This window comes from Oryx dammah, unplaced genomic scaffold (genome assembly GCF_014754425.2).
Source record: "Oryx dammah isolate SB20612 unplaced genomic scaffold, SCBI_Odam_1.1 HiC_scaffold_2, whole genome shotgun sequence".
NCBI lineage: Eukaryota > Metazoa > Chordata > Mammalia > Artiodactyla > Bovidae > Oryx > Oryx dammah.
The window spans coordinates 80,909,088-80,932,040 of NW_024070186.1; positions in this window are offsets into that span (position 1 = coordinate 80,909,088).

The window sequence follows — 22,953 nt, forward strand, 5'->3', positions numbered from 1 at the left end:
ATTAGAGGTGCTCAGCATGATATAGTCAAATCAAGAAGACCTTCATCTGTTTCATTTCACAGATATTCATATATACTCAACTGCAGCATACACAATTAGCCACATTTTTATCAACTATCTTGGAGACTGTTATTATTTGCTCTTACTAGAGTTTTTTTATTTGTTTATTTTCTTAAAATGCATTCTCCTTTTTAGTAATCACTTACAGCACTGTAGTATGCTGTTTCTCTCACGTTATCCCCCTGGTTTATCCCATGCAAGAACAGAAGAGAGAAGAGAGAACCATAATATCCATTTGCTCCACAAATGAAAAATGAATGAGAATTGGAAAGGTGAAGTGATTTACCTAAGGTCATGCCAAGAATCACTGGTTGAACAAGTATACCTACAATTATATCACGCAATTTCTAGCTCTAACAGTTTAAATGGTCATGCTCTTCTGGGAATGATTTATGAAGACATCTTTCTGCCAATAGCAAGAGCTAGGAAACTTACAGAATGTAAAGGTCCTATATCTATCTAAAAGATTAAAGTTAGGGATAAAAAAAGCAACTTGTGGCCTAAACAGAAGAGTTGTTAAGAGGACATTTTCTGATAATTTTACCTGAGGTATCTGGATTTTTTAAAGCCACATTTTGAGGTAATGCATCTCAAATGACAGTGTGAGCTGATCAAAGTGCTAGGTTGGCTTCCCTGGCTTTGAACCTCCTTACTTTATCAAAGGATGAATAACAACTTCCAGCATAGAGAAAGACAGGCAATTTGATTGCAGGAAGAAAAATATTCCTTTTTGAAGGGTAGAAAACTGTTACTAACTTAAAAATATATAAAATAAGTATCAGAATGTACCTGAAATGATTAAGCTATGAGGGATTAGCTATTGAATTAAAATGTGTCAGCTTTTGGCATTTTGGAAAAAAGCCAAAGGCAGCATCAGAATTTTCTTAGTTACAAATAAAAGCATCAGTGTATATGGCAATTGTTATCAAGGGAATTCAGACAAATTGAAGTGAGGTGAGATGTGGATTACATCAGCTCAGCAAGACGGGTATCAGATTTATTGAACTCAGCAAGGACAGTGTGTAGACATCACCTTATAAATTGAGAGAGCCAGGCAAACTGTTTCTTGTCTCTAAAAACAAACAATTGAGAAAGCATGATAAATATTTTAAAGTTTTATTTTAAGACTTTGCATATTAATTATGTTTGTGTTGTCTTCTCCTCTCCATGAGAGGTACTATAATTGAAAGGAACACTAATTGTAACCTCCAGCATTACCTTCTTTGGAAATACAATAGAAGCTTCTTTCTTAATTTCCTTCTTTTTGTTTCTCCTTCCTGATTAGTACTTCAAATGCACAAGTAATTAAAATTGAGAATTCAAAACAGTCGGATATTTATAAATCCTATGCGGGGACTTGTAATTGGATCTGATCAACAAGAGAATTTAGGGGAACTAGGAAACATTTAATATGCTACATTTCCCTGAAGTACTTCCATGCTGGAGAGGACAGAGCCTAGATTAGCAGACCAATCATTGTGTGTATTCACTGAAAGTATTTGTTTTTTTGCTGGTGGTTAGATTGATAGGTAAGCAGGCAGAAATGTGGATAATTAGAAATGTATTGTTTCAATCATCCTTAATCTAGTCAAAGTAAAGAGATTTTAAAAAAGGGGCCTTATATCTTCTCCTTCAACTACTACCAGTATTTAGACTTTTTTTTCACACTATATTTAAAGTTTGTATCTGCACATTTTTATATTGTTTTTTTAGGCTAAATTTAAAAAATTCTGAGTGAACTATAGAAGAGTATATTTTAGATAGATTTTCTATATGACACTAATATTACAAACTCCACTCTTTTTTGACCTTCTAGAAAGCATATGTGAATGCAAAGTGAACAAGTCTGATATTATTTTTAAAAATTACCTTAACCATCTCTAAATACAAAATATGAAAATAATTCACATATTTGATTCCTTAACTATTCATTTTAACAAACTATATCTAATAGACTTTCTACTGTGTTGTAGTTGCCTGAGTTCCCTCAAATATTTGAAAGTTTCAAGTAATGAGAATGTATCTTTGTCAGACAGATTGTCAGATGAAAATTAAAAATCAATCTATTTGGGGACAGAGGAAAGGAGGATATGATTTAAAGTTTTAAAAATGAAAATTAAATTTCTTTCTTGAGATTTTTATATCTTGGATATTAGGGGAAATTACTTATTTTCAGATTGTGAAATAAGTGACTAGGTATTCTTTATGGTATTTTTGGAGAAAGCTCACCAAAGACTTCCTGAGGTTACTCTTCCATTTGTGTTAGTAAGTATTAATCATCACTGGATAAAGTGGTGGAAGATTATGATTATTTAATAGAAATTATAGTTTATGTTTTTATTTTCTTATTTCCATATTATTTTCTTATTTTCATATTTATTGTGGTATGATTAATAAAAATTGCTCATATTTAATGTATATATTTTGATGAATTTGGACATTCACCTTCACCCAAGATAACATCACCACAATCAAATAATAATATACACATAACCTCCAAAAGACTTGTTTCTTGACTTTCTCTTGATTTTATTTTTGTATTAAGAACACTTACCATGATACCTATTTTATAACAAGTTTTTAAATGCGTAATTCTCTATTGTTAATTGTAGGCACGGTGTTATAAAGCAGATCTCTAAAATTTGAGCTCTATTCCTTGGCCTTGACACATGACCTTCCGATGGCAGCCCACTGAAACTTGAGGTTCATTTAGATTTTTCACAAATCCCCCATCTCCCGCTCTACATATTTCTTGAACTTCTGAATCCCCATAGCTTCCTGTCATAGGTCACCTTAGTATACTCATACTTTTCCTACACACTATGTAGTATATGTCATATAGTAAAGACCTTATGTTTTTGCACTAATTGGTCATTCATCCTGGATATTTTCTCCAGCTTTATCTGGTTTACTCTTGTCATCCAGGTCTTAACTTAAAATTCTGCCACAATAAACAGATCTTCTCTGACCATGCAAGGTGAAGTCACCTCCCGGTCACTGGCTGTTCTATCATCATATTTTGCTCCCCAGCACTACTAAGGGGATGTCTCCCTCATAAAAATATACACTTCCTGTCTGCTGATACCTTGCCTACAACACTGACTATGGTATTTACAGCACTTTAGACTGGTGACTGGAGAAAACACATGCTTATAAATATATAATGACTGAATTAATCCTTCTGTCTATGGATTTTTCCATTTTGTTGGACAATGTGTTAATCTGAGAATATTGTTGCCTCTATTTCATCTTTTTATCTTCTGTGATATCTGATACATGGTCTTGTAACACAGAAATGCTCAGTAGATTTTTTTTTTTAATTAATAGAATTATAATAGTGTGGCTGGAAAACTGGTAAATAAACTGTTACACTCACTGTGATCACAAAAAGTGGTAGGGACCTAACAGAAGCAGAAAAGATTAAGAAGAGGTGGCCAGAATACACACAAGACTTATACAAAGAAAGTCTTAATGACTCAGATAGCCACGATGGAGTGGTTCCTCAATCTGGATCCAGACATCCTGGAGTGTTAAGTCAAGTAGGATTTAGGAAGCATTACTATGAACAAGGCTAGTAGAGATGATGAAATTCAGGCTGAACTATTTCAAATCCTAAAAGATGATACTGTTAAACTGCTGTACTCAATATGCTAAAAAGGTCATGCTCAAAACCCATCAAGTGAGGCTTCAAAAGTACATGAATCAAGAGCTTCCAGATGTACAAGCTGGATTTAGAAAAGACAGAGGAACTAGAGATCAAATTGTCAACATTTGTTTGATCATGAAGAAAGCAAGTGAATTCCCAAAAAACATCTATTTCTGATCCATTGAGTATGTTAAAGCCTTTGACTGTGTGGACACAGCAAATTGTGGAAAATTCTTAAAAAGTTGGGAATACCAGACTACCTTACCTGCCTCTGTATGCAGGTAAGAAGCAACAGTTAGAACTGGACATGGAAGAATGAACTGTTTCAAAATTGGGAAAAGGATACAACAAGGCTGTATATTGTCACCCTGCTTATTTAACTTTTATGCATAGTGCATCATGTGAAATACTGGACTGGATGAATCACAAGGTGGAATCAAGATTGCCAGGAGAAATATCAAAAAACCTCAAATATGCAGATGATATTATCTTAATGGCAGAAAGTGAAGGGGAACTAAAGGACCTCTTGATGAGTATGAAAGAGGAGAGTGAAAAGCTGGCTTAAAATTTAACATTCAAAAAACTAAGATCATGGCTTCCAGTTCCATCACTTCATGACAAATAGAGGAGGAAACAATGGAAGTAGTGAACAATTTTACTTTCTTGGGCTCCAAAATCACTGTGGGCCTTGACTGCAGCCATGAAACTAAAAGTATGCTTGCTCCTTGAAGGAAAAGCTATGACCAACCTAGACAGCATATTAAAAAGCAGAAACATTACTTTGCCAACAAAGGTCCATCTAGTTAAAGCTACAGTTTTTCCAGTAGTCATGTATGGATGTGAGAGTTGGACCACAAAGAAAGTAGAGCACTGAAGAATTGAAGCTTTTGAACTGTGCTGTTGTAGAAGAATCTTGAGAGTCCCTTGGACAGCAAAGAGCTCCAACCAGTCCATCCTAAAGGAAATCAGTCCTGAATATTCATTGGAAGAACTGATGCTGAAGCTGAAACTCCAATACTTTAGCCACTTGATGCAAAGAACTGACTTATTGGAAAAGACCTTGATGCTAGGAAAGATTGAAGGCAGAAGGAAAATAGGATAACAGAGGGTGAGATGGTTGGATGGCATCACTGACTCGATGGACATGAATTTGAGCAAGCTCCAGAAGACAGTGAAGGACAGGAAAGCCTGCCCATATAAACTGTTAGTAGGAACATAAATTGATACAGAGTTATTGAGAGGAAATTATAAATTTTTCAATTATGAGAACATATATCAAAATTAAAAATACAAGTCTAGCTTGGCAAGTATATTTCTAGGTATTTATCCCATAGATAGTCTTGTAAAAACCCAAAGAATGTTCACTACAATTTTGTTTGCAATAGAAAATATATGCAAGTAAATTAAATATCCACTGATAAGGGATATATTTTAAATGTAAAACTTAAAAAAGGAATGATCTATATCTTTTTAAATTGAAATATAGTTGATTTACAAGGTTGTGTTAATTTCTTCTGTACAGAAAAATGACCCAGTTATGCATATGTATATTCTTTTTAAATTTTCTTTTCCATTATGATTTATCTTAGGATAGGATATTGAGTATAGTTCTCTGTGCTATATAGTTGTTGTTTTCAGTGCTATATTGTAGGACCTTGTTTACAGAATGATCTATATTGTAATCTGCAAAATATATTCTATAGAAAAGTAAGACATCAAACACTGTTTATAGTATTTTCTCATTTCTCTAATATTCTATGATATGCTTAAATGTGTGAACAGTTTTTCTGGTAAGAAGTATAAGAAATAGATTACAGTTGTGTGGTAAACATGACTGGTATTCATGTCTTCTAGTTTCCTTTTTCTTCTTGGATATACAGAAGATTACACTTTCCAAACTTCTTGTTTTTATCCAGAGACACAAAACTAGTTCTAGCAAATAAAATGTGACTGAAAAGCCTTTTTAAAACTCTCTAGTCTCTCCCTCTGTTTTCAAGCAGAGGGTCTTGTGCTGAAAAGGTGCAGCCACAAGATAAAAACAGTTTGGATGACTGATTCATGTATAAAATAGCTGCCTGAGGGTCAGCTGATATGGCAAGAGGTTTGTAGGAACAACACATAAATGCTTACTATGTTAAACTATTAAGGATTAAGGGTTTTGTTTATCACAGAATAAACATAGACCATCCTAACTCCTATGAGCAGTTCATTAAGGAAGCCAAATATATTTAAAGTTGTCTTACTATTGTAATATATAGACTTCAAACTGTGTAATAGCTCAAATGCAGCAGAAGTCTATTTTTTGTTCATTTATCAGTCTTTGGCTTCCCTGGTGGCTTAGAGGGTAAAATGTCTGCCTGCAATGCAGGAGACCCGGGTTCAATCTCTGGGTCAGGAAGATCCCTGGAGAAGGAAATGGCAACTCACTCCAGTATTCTTGCCTGGAAAATCCCATGGATGGAGGAGCCTCATAGGCTACAGTCCATGGGGTCACAAAGAGTCGGACATGACATGTATCAGTCCTTGGAGATTTAGCACTAATTGGCTTGATGAAGGTGATCATCTCTTCATATAGTCATTCAGGAACTCGAGAAGATCAAGTTTGTGGTATCTTTTCCCCTGTGGTTTCCAAAGTTTTCTTGATGTTAAAATTTAGCTGAAAGAAGGGCAAAGATCACAGCAAATGGCATGTGGGAGGTTTTTAATGGGAAGGCTTGAAGCTTAAACTTTTACTTATTGGCTAGGAAACTATCAGGAAGCCATACCTAACTGCCAGTGAGATTGAAAATGTAGTGATATGGCTGTGTGCCCAGGAAAAGAGGAAATGAATTTTGTTGAACACAGTTTTTCTGTCATGGATACAGGGACCTACTTTTTATTATATAATCGGTGGTTACTGCCTTAACTTAAAAATAATGGGTGTATTTTATCTTTGCATGGAAATAATCACAAAAATGACATGAAAAATGCCCTTGATGTGCTTTTTGCTTTAAATTTTGAGTTTATTTTGTGATTTTAAAGTTAAATGCATGCCCTTTATATAAAATGGAAAAAGAAAGATAAAAATAAGTAGGCAGAAGAAACTGGCCAATAACCACCATGATCTCACCATAACAATCTTATGAGGGGAAGTGAAATTACAGTCTCTATTTTACAACTGAAGATGTTAACCCTCAGGAACTTTAAGAAACTTGCTATATCTAGGAAGTTGTGGAGTTTAGAGAAAGACAAACTTTCACAGAGGAGGATACAAGGATAGAAACTGAATTATTAATAAATACATTTTGCAAGTCATTTTAGAATTTTGCAGTTACTTTGGGAGAGGGAATAAAACTGGAGAAACATGTAATGCAAGGGAAATAATGCAACTGGATTTACATATTTTGTGTTTGAAGTACATTTTAAATATCTATGGGTAACTGTCCAACTGGTGGTGTGAACCTGGGTACTGGAAAGAAGACTTGTCAGAATATTGAGATTCATGTGTCAATGACAGAGACTTTTTTTTTTGGATTGTTGAAGGCTAGAATTGATTTTTGTTTCTTTTCTTGATGCTCTGGTTTGTTTCCCTAAGAGCTCCCACTGGAATAGTTAGAGCTGGATGCAGCATGAGAGGCTGGCCAAGATTCTAAATGGTGAAAGTAGCAACTAGTAGACTGCTTGATATTAAAAACCTCCAGGTGTTCAATTCTACTGAGCCCCAAGGTTGTTATTTTTCACTGTTGTGAACATCTGGTTCCTATAAGTATAAAAAAGACAGAGAATTTGGAAAACTTTCTTTCTGATTCTTACTAATGAGCTGTAGGAACTAGAAGAAATTATTTTTTCACTCAGGATTCTGATTTCCTCATATCAAAAATGAGGAGACTAGGCTAAATAATCTTTAATTACCTTTCATTTCTACAACCCAGAATTTACGATAAAAGTCATAACTATTCTAAACTTCCCAAACTTGATACTTTCTTCTGCTTTTAGAGAAAACTTACTTTTCTTGTCATTCTAGATATGTAGATATAACCTTATGTAGATAATATTATTTTTATAAAAGTCTTATCAGTTCTATTAGACCATAACTACCATAGGTTAGAAAAGCAACAATTATCTGTGTATTCCTTGGCATCTAGTACAGAATCTTGCACACAGTAGGAATCAATACAAATTTAAACAAGGAACAAAGACATATTTAAGCTGAAAACTTGGAGTGGTTTGCTGCTTTGTCTGACAATAACATTCTAAAGTTTGAATCCATTCTCATGAAAAGTGTATTCTAGAACCATTGGACTTAGAGCATAATACTTCCTGGACAATTGTAGAATAAAGCTTGAATAGCCCCCACAATATTTCTCATGCCTATAATACTAATGTATAAAAAATTCTCTGAAAGATATACCTCAAGCATCTATGACCTGGTGAAGTTTCTCAATTGCACATTGAGCATAGTGTGGCAATATTCACTTATCTTCACTCATTGGAACCTTGGCCCTACACTGCTTTGACAGATTGTCAGGAGTACATCTTGTCAAGGAGCGTTTTCCCTTTGGAACATTTCACACAGCTTGTGTTGCTAGTGAGAAGGAAAGGAAAACATAGCAAGCTTGCTTCACCCAATTAACAAAGACGTGTAGGTTGCCTTGTGCAGCTGGGCAAGTGGCAATGGAGAAAGTTAATTTTATGGTCTATGAACGACTCTCATTTGTGGTGACAAACTCAGGAACTGAGAAGAGTACTATAAGCTCTCTCCAAACAATTCCCAATTTCTTTGCTTTGATGATTGAAGCAATGAAAAAAAAAAAAAAAAACACAACAACTCATTCTTTGTGTAAGTAGGAATGGTTCAGTATGTATATCAACACATTAGAGATTGCTGAATAATCATCAATGTGGATCTTAATGGGTAGAATATTTAAGTTTGTATCTTCCTCTCTGGTATTTAGACCTGATATAGGGTGTTACACAAAAGGTATTAAAGTTTTGGTTATAGAAATGTTGTAATAAATGTAAAATCTAATACTTCTAGACTGTGATCGCAAGTTATTTCACTGTTAGGATATCAGTTTTCTCATAGTTGAATGATTTAAATAGCACTATATTTTCTTTATTGTCATCAGATCATTTTGAAGATCACTGTATAACCTTTTGTGGAGCTGTAAAATCCAAAGCAATATATCAATATATGTGTATACATGGTTTTGCCATATTACTGTTGTCAGTGAAATATTGTTTCCAATTATTTGCAACCACTTAAAAAATATAATCCTACATCTTCACAGTTTTATGAGATTAATGACCCATTTTCATGCAGATGTATACTCAGAATTTTGCCATACTTTATGTTCATGCCTTATTTTTACCTATTTTACTGATAAGAAAAGGGAGATGCAAATCTTTAGAGGCTTCTTCTATAATACCACCAAGTCTCAAGATTTGGTGGAATTTTATCCAAATCTACTATTTTCTGCTTCTGCCATGCTATTTTAAATGGGGTCATTTAGGGACACCATCTGTTGAAGTGATAGTTGGGCAAACCCCTAAATGAAATGAGACTACAAGTCATCCCATAGTGTGGGCAAAGAGCACTCCAGGATGAAAAAACAGCAAGTGGAAAGGTCCTAAGTCAGGGAAGAATTGTTGTCTTCAAGAAATACCAATAAGTCTAGTTCTGTTGCAGTCAAATGAATGAAAGAGAAAAAGTAGAAAGAGAGAAAGTCAAAGATATGGGCAGTTATCTATCTATGAAGTCCCTCAGACCATTGTAATTGCTTGAATTACATTCTAAAAGTGGTGATATGCCATTGAAGTATAAATAGGGAAGCAATGTTTTATATTTAAAATGGACCTTTCTAGCTCCTCTGTGGAGCACACTGCCTAAAAATGAAAGCAGGAACAATATTGGAGGGATAAGGGTAGATTATGGCTTTGCAGGTGGCTCAGTGGTAAAGAATTCATCTGCCAAAGCAGGAGACACAGGAGACGAGGGTTTGATCCCTGGCTCAGGAAGCTCCCTGAAGTAGGAAATGGCAACCTGCTCCAGTATTCTTGCCTGGAAAATTTCATGGACAGTGAAGCCTGGAGGGCCAGAGTACATGCACATGTAACAACATAACAGTAGCCTGGAGCTTGGCCTAGGGCGATAGCAGTTGGGATTATAAATAATCAGATTTGGATTTTTTTTTTACTAATGCCAACAGTTATATTGATTTCTTGAAAGTAGGAATTGAGAGAAAGAACAATTAATAAAATGTCTCAGGTTTTTGGTGTAAACAATAGCACTAATGGTGGGGTGATTTTGAAGGTAGTGATTTTTGGAGTAGAAAATCTTTGAGCTTTTTAGAAAATCTTTGAGGTGCTTAATCATCCAAGGGAGGAAGTTGAATAGTCATTTGGATTTATAAATGGCAATCCACTCCAGTACTATTGCCTAGAAAATCCCATGGACAGAGGAGCCTGGTAGGCCCCAGTCTATGGGGTCGCAAAGAGTTGGACACGACTGAGTGACTTCACTTCACTTCACTTGAATTCAGATAATAGTCATAATAATAATAGTTGTGTTTTGAACTCAGATAATGAAAGCAACACAGAGAAGCTGATATCATCCTTGCTATAACCATCAGCTCATGTAATGGGTTAACTGTGCTTTGTATAAGATGTCTGGCTGCAGGGTGTCAGAATACCTGAGAAACGGTGTAAGCAAAGAAGCTATCTAATAACCTCATATAACAATATGTCTTCAGGGAGTTGTTTCAGGTTGGATTGCTTTTGATGACATCTAGTATGTAGACTTCTACTAATTTTTTATTCTGCCATGCTGAATATTTCGATTTTTTTCCTTTAAACTTATTACTTGGTGGCTGCATCAACTTCAAGAAGTAATGAAGGCATGGTGAATTGCCCAAGTCAGGTTAAGCTGGGACTTTATCAGAGAGGAAAATCTTCTCTACAGGGGCTCTGATTAAATTGATGGATCCTTGTTTTTTATTGGACGATTTTTTTCCCCAAAGAATTAATGAAAGAAATTCCCTCTTTACATTTTTCCTTTCACTGCTTTTAATTAGGCATTTGTAGTTGATGGCTAAGAGGAAAATTATGAATTGCATTAAAACATAGAACTGAAAACACTAAATGAAAATGATAATAATAGTCTCCACCATACCTTAGAGAGTGTATTTGTGGTTAATGGATGTGTGTGTATGGATATGTGTGTTTATATGTGTTTATGACTATCACTCAGAAATTATTTTTAATGAAATGTCTCAGAATTCTGGAAACAAAATTAGAATAAGCCATACCTTTATCTCAAGACTCATATCACACAGCTGATCCCAGCTTCCTTGTTACAGCGAAACATTAACAGCAGAAAAATCTATAGATAAAAAGTAAATATGAAGGTAACTGGAATTAGTTTTGTAAGAGATTGTAAGACACTAGGAAATACCAAGATAAATTTTTTCTTCAATATAATCATTATTAGTTGTAGTTTGCTTTAATAACATACTTTTGCTTTCCAGATTAGGCATTTTAAAAATTAAAAAATCGATTCTGCAAAGCTCATCACCGTACCATAATGTGGCCCTTTTTCCTCAACTGCTTTCGTAGCTGGGGAAAGATATAGCTAAGTTAATGAGGAACTTTAAGGAGGAGGGAAATTTTCAAAGAAAATTGATGAGAAGGAGTTCCCCTTAGACATGTTTTAATATTTAATACTGTACAGGAAACTTTCAATGGTCTTTTAAGATTCACAGGAATGGTCATTGTGTAGGGTAACTCAATGATATCAGACTTAGTATGGAACTTTTCTTATAGTAGGCAGAATGTATGTTACTAATTTTTTTTTTTTTTAATTATTGCAGTCAGCATGTTATGCAGTATAGCAAATGGATTGGCTGGCATTTTAATATTTCTTCCGCTGTTTGTGGCATGATATTCTAGTCTGATGGCCTTGTCAGATTCTTAATTTGAGAGATGGATTACTTGATCAAGATCATTCACTATCAGGACAAGAACAAAACTTCATTTTTCTGATCCCTAAGGTTAGTAGTGAGACTGGTAAAAGCCAGCTAGTGACATTTTTCCTGCTCAAGATTTACCTTAATATTAGGTCATTTTAAAGAATGGTATTGACAATAAAGAGGCTCCAAAAGAATGGTTCTCTTTTTCTTGGCATTTGTATTACATCCTGAATTACATACTGAAAATGCCAGCCTATAGGACTTAATTCTGCTACTAGAACAAGGGAGATTAACCATGGCAAAGTTAACTGAGCAAAGAAACTCAGTAAGCAAATACATCCATTCTGTCTACTGAAAAAAGGCAGGGACTACCTTAGAACCTTCTGGAAGCTTCCCTGTTGCCTTGACCTCCTGCTGTGTGCTCAGAGAGAAGGAAACTCTCTGAGAAACCTTATGAAGAGCTAGTCACTGATTATGCCTTCTGCTTAGGAATACCATCTCCACTAAATACAACTCAAATTCAAAGCTTAGCATCAGTATCATCTAATTAGATGTGCTTTTCCCTCCAAGTACAATGATTGCTTCTTTCTCAGTATTGTTATTTTAGCTGTTTGTATACACGAAAATTGTCCTGGAATTTCTAGGGACATACATTACTAGATATCAACTGGTAGTTTGTGTGTTCCTTTTTTTTTTTTTCAAAGACTCCCATTAGACTGTCAGAAACTGTTCATGATTTCTCAGCCTCTCAGATGCAACTTGTCAACCAATAAATTCCTTAAGAAGAAAAAGATCAATGTGCTGAATCTTGCATCCACCTTTCTCTCCTCTCTATGTTGGCCTCTCAAGTCTGATAGTTTTAGAAGATATTAGTGATACCATTGAGCAGCCCTTTTAAATATGGTTTCCATATTTTCTAGCTGTTCTCAAAAGAATGATTGATCTGCAATAAGCTAGGGTAAAATTATCAGAAAAAGAAATTACTCTTAGAAACAAAGCAAAACTTAAAGGTATACATAAATACCTTTTTCTTATCAACTTTCTTAAGCAGAAAGTCCATACAAGAAACTGTATTTATTTAAGATGTGTTATCAATGAGTATTAACAGCTGTATATACCCCCAAACTCACCATCTTGTGATATATAACATTTCATTATGTTTAAAAGATCCTTCTTGTGGCTTTATAGTTAGTCGTCCTTCCACGTCTGGCTGCAAGCAACCGTGTATATGATTTTTGTTGCCACAGTTTAACTGGTATTTTTATAAAGGGAATCATCTCATATTGTCATCTTTTGTGTCTAGTAGCTTTCTCCTAGCAAAAGTATTTTGAGATTTATCTATACTATTGTATGTATCAGTAGTTAAATCTTTCTTGAATAGAATACCACTGAGTGGATAATGAGACAGTCACTTCCTAGGCAGGTTGATAAGAAGTCTAGGGGTCCCCAAGGAGAGAGGGGTCTAGAATTCTCAAGGAGGAAGAAAGAACAAGCCTTCCCCCCCCCACCACATTCCTTAGGATTATGTATCCTGCCTGAGGACAGTGTCTGGATTAAGCCTGGCTAAAGTTGGACACCACGACTGAGCTGAGCGACTGAACTGAACTGAACTGAACTGAATCATGTTATATTAAAATGTAAATTAAGGGAGTAAGTCTGGTGAGATCTTTACAACCTCCAGACATTCTTTGGATTCACTGGAGAGTAAATAACTCCATTGCTAACACTAGCAAGGGGGGTACTCTTTCTACCCGCTTCTGATGTCTATGTCAGAAGCTTTCTCTATCTCCTTTATATTTAATAAAACTTTATTACACAGAAGCTCTGAGCGATCAAGGCTTGACTCTAACCCTGGATTGAATTCTTCTCCTCCAGAGGCCAAGAATTCTGGTGTCTTTGAGTGGTTCAGCAACAACCTTTCAATAACATTTACTTTTTATTTTATTGGCTCACTCAATGTTGAACGTTGCCTTTTCTCCATTTTGGAATATTGCAAATCAAGATATGAGCAATTATAGATACACCTTTTCATAGACATTGGTTTTATTGACTTGTGTAAATATCTAGGAGTGAAATGGTAGAGTCTATGGGCAGTATATTATTAAATTTATAAGAAATGGAAGAACTGTTTTTGTTTCATTTTACACTCCTACCTGTAGTTTATGGGAGTGTCAGTTGTTCCATATCCTAGCCAACATTTGTTACTGTCAGTCTTTTTCATTGTAACTGTTTTTAAGGGTGATAGTAGTAGTTCTTTGTGTTTTAATTTGTATTTTTTTAATGATTAATGATGTTGAGTATCTGTTCATGTAGTTATTGGCTATTCACATATATTATTCTATAAATTATCCATTCAAATCTTTTGAAAATTCAAAAAAAAAAGAATTATTTTCTAACTATTGAGTTGTAAGAGTTGTTTACATTTTCTAGATAAAAGTTATTTGATATATATGTATGCAACTTTTACATGTATATTGTTGCATGTATGTGGATGATTATGCCTTATATATTTTAAGATATGCTTGTTTACCCTTAATTCTCCATGGTTATACTTACTTTAAAATAGGTAAAATAGGTGTCTTATGGCTTTAGTGTGTATACTTAAGCCTTTAAAACATTTAGATTTTGTGTGAATTAAGGTTAAGTGTTTTCTTTTTTGTTTGTTTCGGTTTTTTCCTCTCACACGCTAGTAAAGTGATGTTTAAAATCCCCCAAGCCAGGCTTCAGCAATACGTGAACTGTAAACTTCCAGATGTTCAAGCTGATTTTAGAAAAGGCAGAGGAACCAGAGATCAAATTGCCAATATCTGATGGATCATCAAAAAGCAAGAGAGTCCCAGAAAAACATCTATTTCTGCTCTATTGACTATGCCAAAACCTTTGACTGTGTGGATCACAATAAACTGTGGAAAATTCTGAGAGAGATGGGAATAACAGACCACCTGACCTGCCTCTTGAGAAATCTGTATGCAGGTCAGGAAGCAATAGTTAGAACTGGACACGGAACAAGAGACTTGTTCCTAACAGGAAAAGGGGTACATCAAGGCTGTATATTGTCACCCTGCTTATTTAACTTCTATGCAGAGTACATCATGAGAAACGCTGGGCTGGAGGAAGCACAAGCTGGAATCAAGACTGCTGGGAGAAATATCAATAACCTCAGATATGCAAATGACACCACCCTTATGGCAGAAAGTGAAAAACTAGAGAGGCTCTTGATGAAAGTGAAAGAAGAGAGTAAAAATGTTGGTTTAAAGCTCAACACTCAGAAAACGAAGATCATGGCATCTGGTCCCATCACTTCATGGGAAATAGATGGGGAAACAGTGGAAACAGTGGCAGACTTTATTTTTTAGGGCTCCAAAATCACTGCAGATGGTGATTGCAGCCATGAAATTAAAAGACGCTTACTCCTTGGAAGGAAAGTTATGACCAACCTAGACAGCATATTAAAAGCAGAGACATTACTTTGTCAACAAAGGTCTGTCTAGTCAAGACTATGGTTTTTCCAGTAGTCATGTATGGATGTGAGAATTGGACTATAAAGAAAGCTGAGTGCCGAAGAATTGATGCTTTTGAACTATAGTTTTTAAGACTCTTGAGAGTCCCTTGGACTACAAGGAGATCCAACCAGTCCATTCTAAAGGAGATCAGTCCTGGGTGTTCATTGGAAGGACTGATGTTGAAGCTGAAACTCCAAAACTTTGGCCACCTGATGTGAAGAGCTGACTCATTTGAAAAGACCCTGATGCTGGGAAAGATTGAGGGCAGGAGGAGAAGGGGACGATGAAGGATGGGATGGTTGAGTGGCATCACCCACTCGATGGACATGGGTTTGGGTGGATTCTGGGAGTTGGTGATGAACAGGGAGGCCTGCCGTGCTGCGGTTCATGGGGTTTCAAAGGGTCGGACACGACTGAATGATTGAACTGAATCTGATTTCTCTTCGTTTCCATGCTACCTTTTGAAAATGCATCCCCCTCCCTCCCATTGGCTTGGCATCTTATTTTAAAATCAATTCATCTATATGTTTGGGTGTATTTCTGGATATTCTTATTTGTTCCATTTATCTTTACATCTATCCTTAGGCCAATACTCCATTGTTTGATTATTATAATGTTATTGTAATTTTCAGAGTCTGGTAGTGTAAGTTATCCAGGGCTCGTTTTGTTTTGCATTGCTTTCACTATTCTACATCATTTGTATTTCTATTTTTAAAATCAACTATTCAATTTCTATAAACAACTTTTCTACAGAGATTTCATTGACTTTGTAGATCACTTTGAAGAGATTTTACATCTTACTAATATTGATTCTTCCAATCCATAAATGCATAGTATTTCTCCATTTAAGTTTTTGCTAATTACTCTAATTCTCTGTAGTTTACAGTGTAAAGGTCTTGCACAATTTTTTTAAAGGATTTTATGATTTGGAGATTAATGCAAATTATTTAAAATCTCATTTTCAATGTGTTTGCTGCAGGTATACAAAATGAAGTTGATTTTCTACAGTAACTTTGTATGTTAAGGGAATTATGAGAAATTATTTTTGTATTTAACTGTTTATTGACTACTTTAAATCTCTATTTATTTAAACTTTAATAATTCTTAAAAATCTGAGATTCCCTCTGATATCAATTCTCTTGGAGTCTAAAGAAGTTTAATTGCATTTTTTGTCATTTTGCTTTGTTTGAAAATGTCTTAAAAAAAAACTCAATTATATTTTTAACTTGATATGGAATTCTGGGTTAACCATTAGTTGTTTTTTTATCCTCTTTAGAGTTTAAGTATGTTGTTCCAAAGTTTTCTGTCTGTTCTTAATGGTCTGATGGCATATATACTATCATTTGAATCATAATTTACCTGGATGTAAAGTTTCTGTTTTCTGGGTACTATAGCATTTTCTCCAACCAGATCTTTGACTTTCAGCAGTTTGACTGTGATGATATGCCTAGGTATTATTCTTTACAAATTTATCTTGTTTGGGACTTACTGATCTTTGGAACCAATAAATATGTTTTTTCATCAGATTTGGCAAATTTTAGATCCCTTTCTTCAAAACTTTTCTGCCCCAAACTCGCTTCTTTTCTTTTGGAAACTCTAATTGCCTATGTGCCTTGAAATTACCCATAAGTCACTGAGGCCCAGATTATATTTTTTCAGTCTTTTTTTCCCTCTTTTTCAAATTGGATTATTTCTATTGATCTATATTCAACCTCACTTAAACTTTCATTTTCCTACTTAAGCTTAACCAGGAAATCTGTAGTTTAGATCTTATATTTTTCAGTTCTACCATTTCTATTTAGTTCCTTTTTATATTTTCTATTTCTATGCTGAGACTTATCTTTTATTTCTTGAAAGTCTATTTCTCTTTATCTCATTGAGCATAGCTATACTAACTGTATTTAAAGTTATTGTCTGATAATTCCAACATCTAGTCATCTTAGGGTTGACATCTGTTGATTTTCTTTTTCCTTTAAAATATGTCACTGTTTCTGGCTCTTTGTACATGAAGTGACTTTGAATTGAATTTGGGGCATTCTGAACTCATTGTGCAGGTTCTAAATATTGTTGTAGTATGATAAATAGTGCTGATGCTTTTTTTAAAATCCAAAAATTAACTTAGAATCAAACTAAGCTCAAAATAAACTGTAGTGACAGTGCCTCAGATTGTGCATTGGTTCTTCGGATCTTAAGTTCTAATTGCTTTGCCCATGCATGCCTACTTCAAGTGTCAGTGATTCAGGCTTTAGGGATTCCTTTTCCCTGGATGGGCTTCCTGCATAGCTCAGTTGGTAAAGAATACACCTGCAATGCAGGAGAGCCTAGTTCAAGTCCTGGGTTGGGAAGTTCCCTGGAGAAGGGATAGGCTACCTACTCCAGTATTCTTGGGCTTCCCTGGTGCCTCATATGGTAAAGAATCCACCTGCAATGTGGGAGACTGGATATCTCTTTTCCAGAGGCTCTGGTTTCTTTGGGTTCTGCTCTATGATTCTGCTGCAAAAAAGAGTGAATTTTTTTCTATTGCAATTATAGCAACTCTGTGCCCAGTACTGCTTCTGTGATGGCTTTCTGTGCAGAGCAGTTAAGAAGGAATATTCTCACTCCCTGCTGGCACATGCTCCAAGTTTCAAATCTCCTGCAAATGATTCTCCCTCAGCTTCCATCTCCAGTGCCCTCAGGTAGTTGTGTTTTGAGAGTCAATAGCTCTTATTTGTGGAAAGATCTTTTTATTAGGAGCTTATTCTATACGGTAGAAACAGAACCCTGGTATACATATCATGAGAAAGCCAACAAGAGCTCTATTTTCTACATATTTTAACCCCTTTTCAATAAAAAATTAATATTCATTATTCCAATAAATAAGGTAATTAAGATAGACAAATTATTTTTCTCTAAGTTATTATCTATGTATACAAATTGTACCATAGTCAAAATATTTCCTGCTTTCAAACCCTCTTCTTCAGCTCTGAAACTATTTCATCAGTTCCATCAACATAAGTATTAGGCAATGATATCTGGGAAGAAGTTATTTGAATGACTTTCCAAAAAAAAAAAAAAAATTAAGCTTGGTAGGATCAAGCTGTTACATGGTCCTGCCATCTTTTGTACTGCAATGAAACAACTATATCTCACCCTAATGTGCACATGAACATGAATGAAAAGTAAACCTTTGTCACTTTAAGCCTAAGATTTTGGAGTCATTTGTTATTATAACATAACTTGGCCTAAATTCATTGATATAGACATTTTGTATGATTTAGCCTAAGCTATGACCAACTAGATAGCATATTAAAAAGCAGAGACATTACTTTGCCAACAAACGTCTGTCTAGACAAGCCTATGGTTTTTCCCGTGGTCATGTATGGATGTGAGAGTTGGACTATAAAGAAAGCTGAGCACCGAAAAATTGATGCTTTTGAACTGTGGTGTTGGAGAAGACTCTTGAGAGTCCCTTGGAGTGCAAGGAGATCCAACCAGTCCATCCTAAAGGAGATCAGACCTGGGTGTTCATTGGAAGGACTGATACTGAAGCTGAAACTCCAATACTTTGGCCACCTCATGCGAAGAGTTGACTCACTGGAAGAGACCCTGATGCTGGGAGGGATTAGGGGCAGGAGGAGAAGGGGAGGACAGAGGATGAGATGGCTGGATGGCATCACCAACTCGATGGACATGAGTTTGAGTAAACTCTGGGAGTTAGTGATGGACAGGGAAGCCTGGCATGCTGTGATACATGAGGTCACAGAGTTGGACACGACTGAGTGACTGAACTGAACTGAACAGATAACATATGAATATGAGACAAATAGTATATGTGAATATGAGATGGGGATAGTTTTCATTGTAGATATTAATAGCACAAATAACAATGATAACAAAAACTTTGGTTTTACTAAATAATTTCCCATTTCTTCAGAAGGAAGAAGCATAAAGTAGTGGACAAAACTCTATACTAAGGGTGATATGAATCAAATTCTGTTCATTGTTTAGACATTAACGATGCATTACCTTTTGAAAGGCACTTACTCCTTTATTCTTTGATGTTTCCATTTGTATAATAATAAGGTTACTTTCATAACCTCTGAAAATTTGCTAGCTTTAACAGATATAAAATTTATGAATAACAACAAAGCAGATTCACAGCTACTACTGCAAAGCCTGTCTATAATGAGGTACTCAGAATAATACCAGAAGGACTTCTGTTATAACAGAAAAAGCCTGTCTACCAAAAAAAAATCTGGCACTCTAACATATATTAAGACAGGAACTTCTGCTTAAAATTTCTATGTACCTCTCACTCTTTTTCTCTGCCTTAAGCAGGTAGTATATTGCAACTGTTTGTGATGTAAAACAATCACTGATTTTCAAAATATCTACAGATATCAAGTAGGCTGAGAAAATGGCTCAAATCCGAAGAAGGTGTTGTTCTTATAGACAAAGGCTGCTCTCACAGCCTGTTTCCTGGAATGAAAACTCACAGGGAGCAGCGATAAGAAAAGCCATAGCAGCCAGAGTCCGAAAATAAGAAAGTTTGTTTCTGTAAATCACTGAAGTTTTGGTGCTATTTTTTAATATAACAAAGCCAACTGTTAGACAAAATGTGGTACCAGAAATAGGTGCTGCCTTAACAAAATACTCCAAACTATATCATAAGAAATGTGTAGCAGGTCAGTGATGGAAAGTTTTTGGAGTGTAGAAAAAATGTCAATAAATATCACTGGAGGTAAAGACTTGGTATATTTAAGGTATTGAGAACTTGAGAAGCAAACAATGTACCTAATAACTGTGTGGATTTAGGCAAATGGGTTTTGTGATACATAATTTTACTATGGCTTTTGTTTACTAGCTGTATTAGGCAAATAATACAAGACAAACACTATTTTATGTGCTTAGAAAGGAATTGGCCCATTTGTAGGCAGGGATGCAAAGAAAAAAAACTCAGAAATTCTCAATAGTGCAAACCTAAGATGTGTAAGTTTTTACTCATGTCTAATGGGTTAAAGAACAAACAGAGAAATTATTCAAAGAATCATTCTTGATTTCAAGGCATAAACCAAATCAATGATACAGTCATGATTCCCTTTGTTAAGATATCTCTGTAGTTTAATATGGACCCCAAAGCATCTTTTTAGTTGGACATACATGCTCAAGAAGAAGGGATTAAATGTATTCTTACAAAGAGGTTTTGTTTCTGACGTGAAACAACATTGGTTTTCAAAATATCTGCAGGCATTAAGTAGGCTGAAAAACTGCTTGGTTTCCAAGGAGGTCATGTTTTTCATTGCATTCTTCAGATTTAGACAAAGGGGAAAATGAAAAAGACAGGAACTCTCAGGAAACAGACTAAAGATTCATGGAGAGAGATAAACTGTGAAGTCACTTGAAGGAAGAATGTTGTTGCTCAGTCACTAAGTAGTGTCCAACTCTTTGCAACTTTATGGACTGTAGCCCACCAGTATCCCCTGTCCGTGGAATTCTCCAGGCAAGAATACTGGAGTGGATTGCCATTTCCTTTGCCTATAGGAAGTGTGCCTGGGCCCAATCAATAATACACTACCAAGCTTCAAGGTAAGAAATTTAATAATATTTGCCCAATGAGATTAACTTATATGCAGAGTACATCATGAGAAACGCTGGGCTGGAGGAAGCACAAGCTGGCATCAAGATTGCCAGGAGAAATATCAATAACCTCAGATATGCAGATGACACCACTCTTATGGCACAAAGTGAAGAGGAACTAAAAAGCCTCTTGATGAAAGTGAAAGAGGAGAGTGAAAAAGTTGGCCTAAAGCTCAACATTCAGAAAACGAAGATCATGACATCTGGTCCCATCACTTCATAGGAAATAGATGGGGAAACAGTGGAAACAGTGTCAGACTTTACTTTGGGGGGCTCCAAAATCACTGCAGATGGTGACTGCAGCCATGAAATTAAAAGACGCTTACTCCTTGGAAGGAAAGTTATGACCAACCTAGATGGCATATTCAAAAGCAGAGAGATTACTTTGCCAACAAAGGTCTATCTAGTCAAGGCTATGGTTTTTCCAGTGGTCATGTATGGATGTGAGAGTTGGACTGTGAAGAAAGCTGAGCGCCGAAGAGTTGATGCTTTTGAACTGTGGTTTTGGGGAAGACTCTTGAGAGTCCCTTGGACTGCAAGGAGATCCAACCAGTCCATTCTAAAGGAGATCAGTCCTGGGTTTCTTTGGAAGGAATGATGCTAAAGCTGAAACTCCAGTACTTTGGCCACCTCATGCAAAGAGTTGACTCACTGGAAAAGACTCTGATGCTGGGAGGGATTGGAGGCAGGAAGAAAAGGGGATGACAGAGGATGAGATGGCTGGATGGCATCACCAATTCGATGGACATGAGTTTGAGTGAACTCTGGGAGATGGTGATGGACAGGGAGGCCTGGCGTGCTGTGATTCATGGGGTCACAAAGAGTCGGATACGACTGAGCAACTGAACTGACTGATTGAATGAGATTAAATAATTTCTGTAACCCAGTGATCTCTGAGCAGTTTTCCCTTCCCCTTTTAACATGAGGTGTGCATTAGTGTGTGGGATAACAAAATTTTTAGCTACATGTCTCTGGATCAAAAGGAGCAATATGTGTATCTGATGTAAAATCTATTATGAGTCTTAGTCTTCAAAGCTGAGTGCACGGCGAGATGAAATTTTAGGGTATCTTCCTTGGAAAAATTAATAGACTATTTTGCATATAGAAATGAGAGAAGTCTTTGATAGATAACATTTTTCACAATCATGAACTTATCCTTTTCTGAAAGGAGTTTTTACTTGCATACCAATTGTTTATTTCCAGTGCCTCCTATGGGAGGAATTTACATCAGCAATGTGTTGACATGGGGTTTAGCTTGCTTTACCAAGAGATTATGAGGAAATATGTTGCATCTACAGGTAATCAGAACCTCTTAGAGACATTCTAAGCTTTTGCCTTCCCTTTGGCTCTTTGGTCTATTGACCTAAAACAAATTTCCAGTTATTTCTTCAGCAAAAATGGGTTTATTCCAGATCAACACATGATTACAATTCAGGGTCAGCAATCATTATAAATCACCTGCAAATCACTCACAAAAATAAATGGAGAACTCTTAAAAAGGAAGAAAGGCAGTTAGTTGGGAGAGCTGTAGTAAACAGTCAATGGTTTTTCATTGCCTGCATTGTGATCATCTCTTATTGATTGAGCTCTTTCCAGGCAAGGAAAGGGAGTCTTCTTTTTGTTGGACTCTACTATTGCAGGGCCCTACCTGCCTCCTGAAAAATCTGTATGCAGGTGAAGAAGCAACAGTTAGAACTGAACATGGAACAACAGACTGGTTCCAAATAGGGAATGGAGTACGTCAAGGCTGTACATTGTCACCCTGCTTATTTAACTTATATGCAGAGTACATTATACGAAATGTCGGGCTGGATGAAGCACAAGCTAGAATCAAGATTGCTGACAGAAGTGTCAATAACCTCAGATATGCAAATGACACCACCCTTATGGCAGAAAGTGGAGAAGAACTAAAGAGCCTCGTGATGAAAATGAAAGAGGAAAATGAAAAAGCTGGCTTAACACTCAACATTCAAAAAGTAAGATCATGGCCTCACTTCATGGCAAAAAGATGGGGAAACAAAGGAAACAGTGAGAGACTTTATTTTCTTGGGCTCTAAAATCATTGCATATGGTGACTGCAGCCATGAAATTAAAAGATGCTTGCTCCTTGGAAGAAAGGCTGTCACAAACCTAGACAGAGTATTCAAAAGCAGAGATAATACTTTGCCGCAAAAGGTCC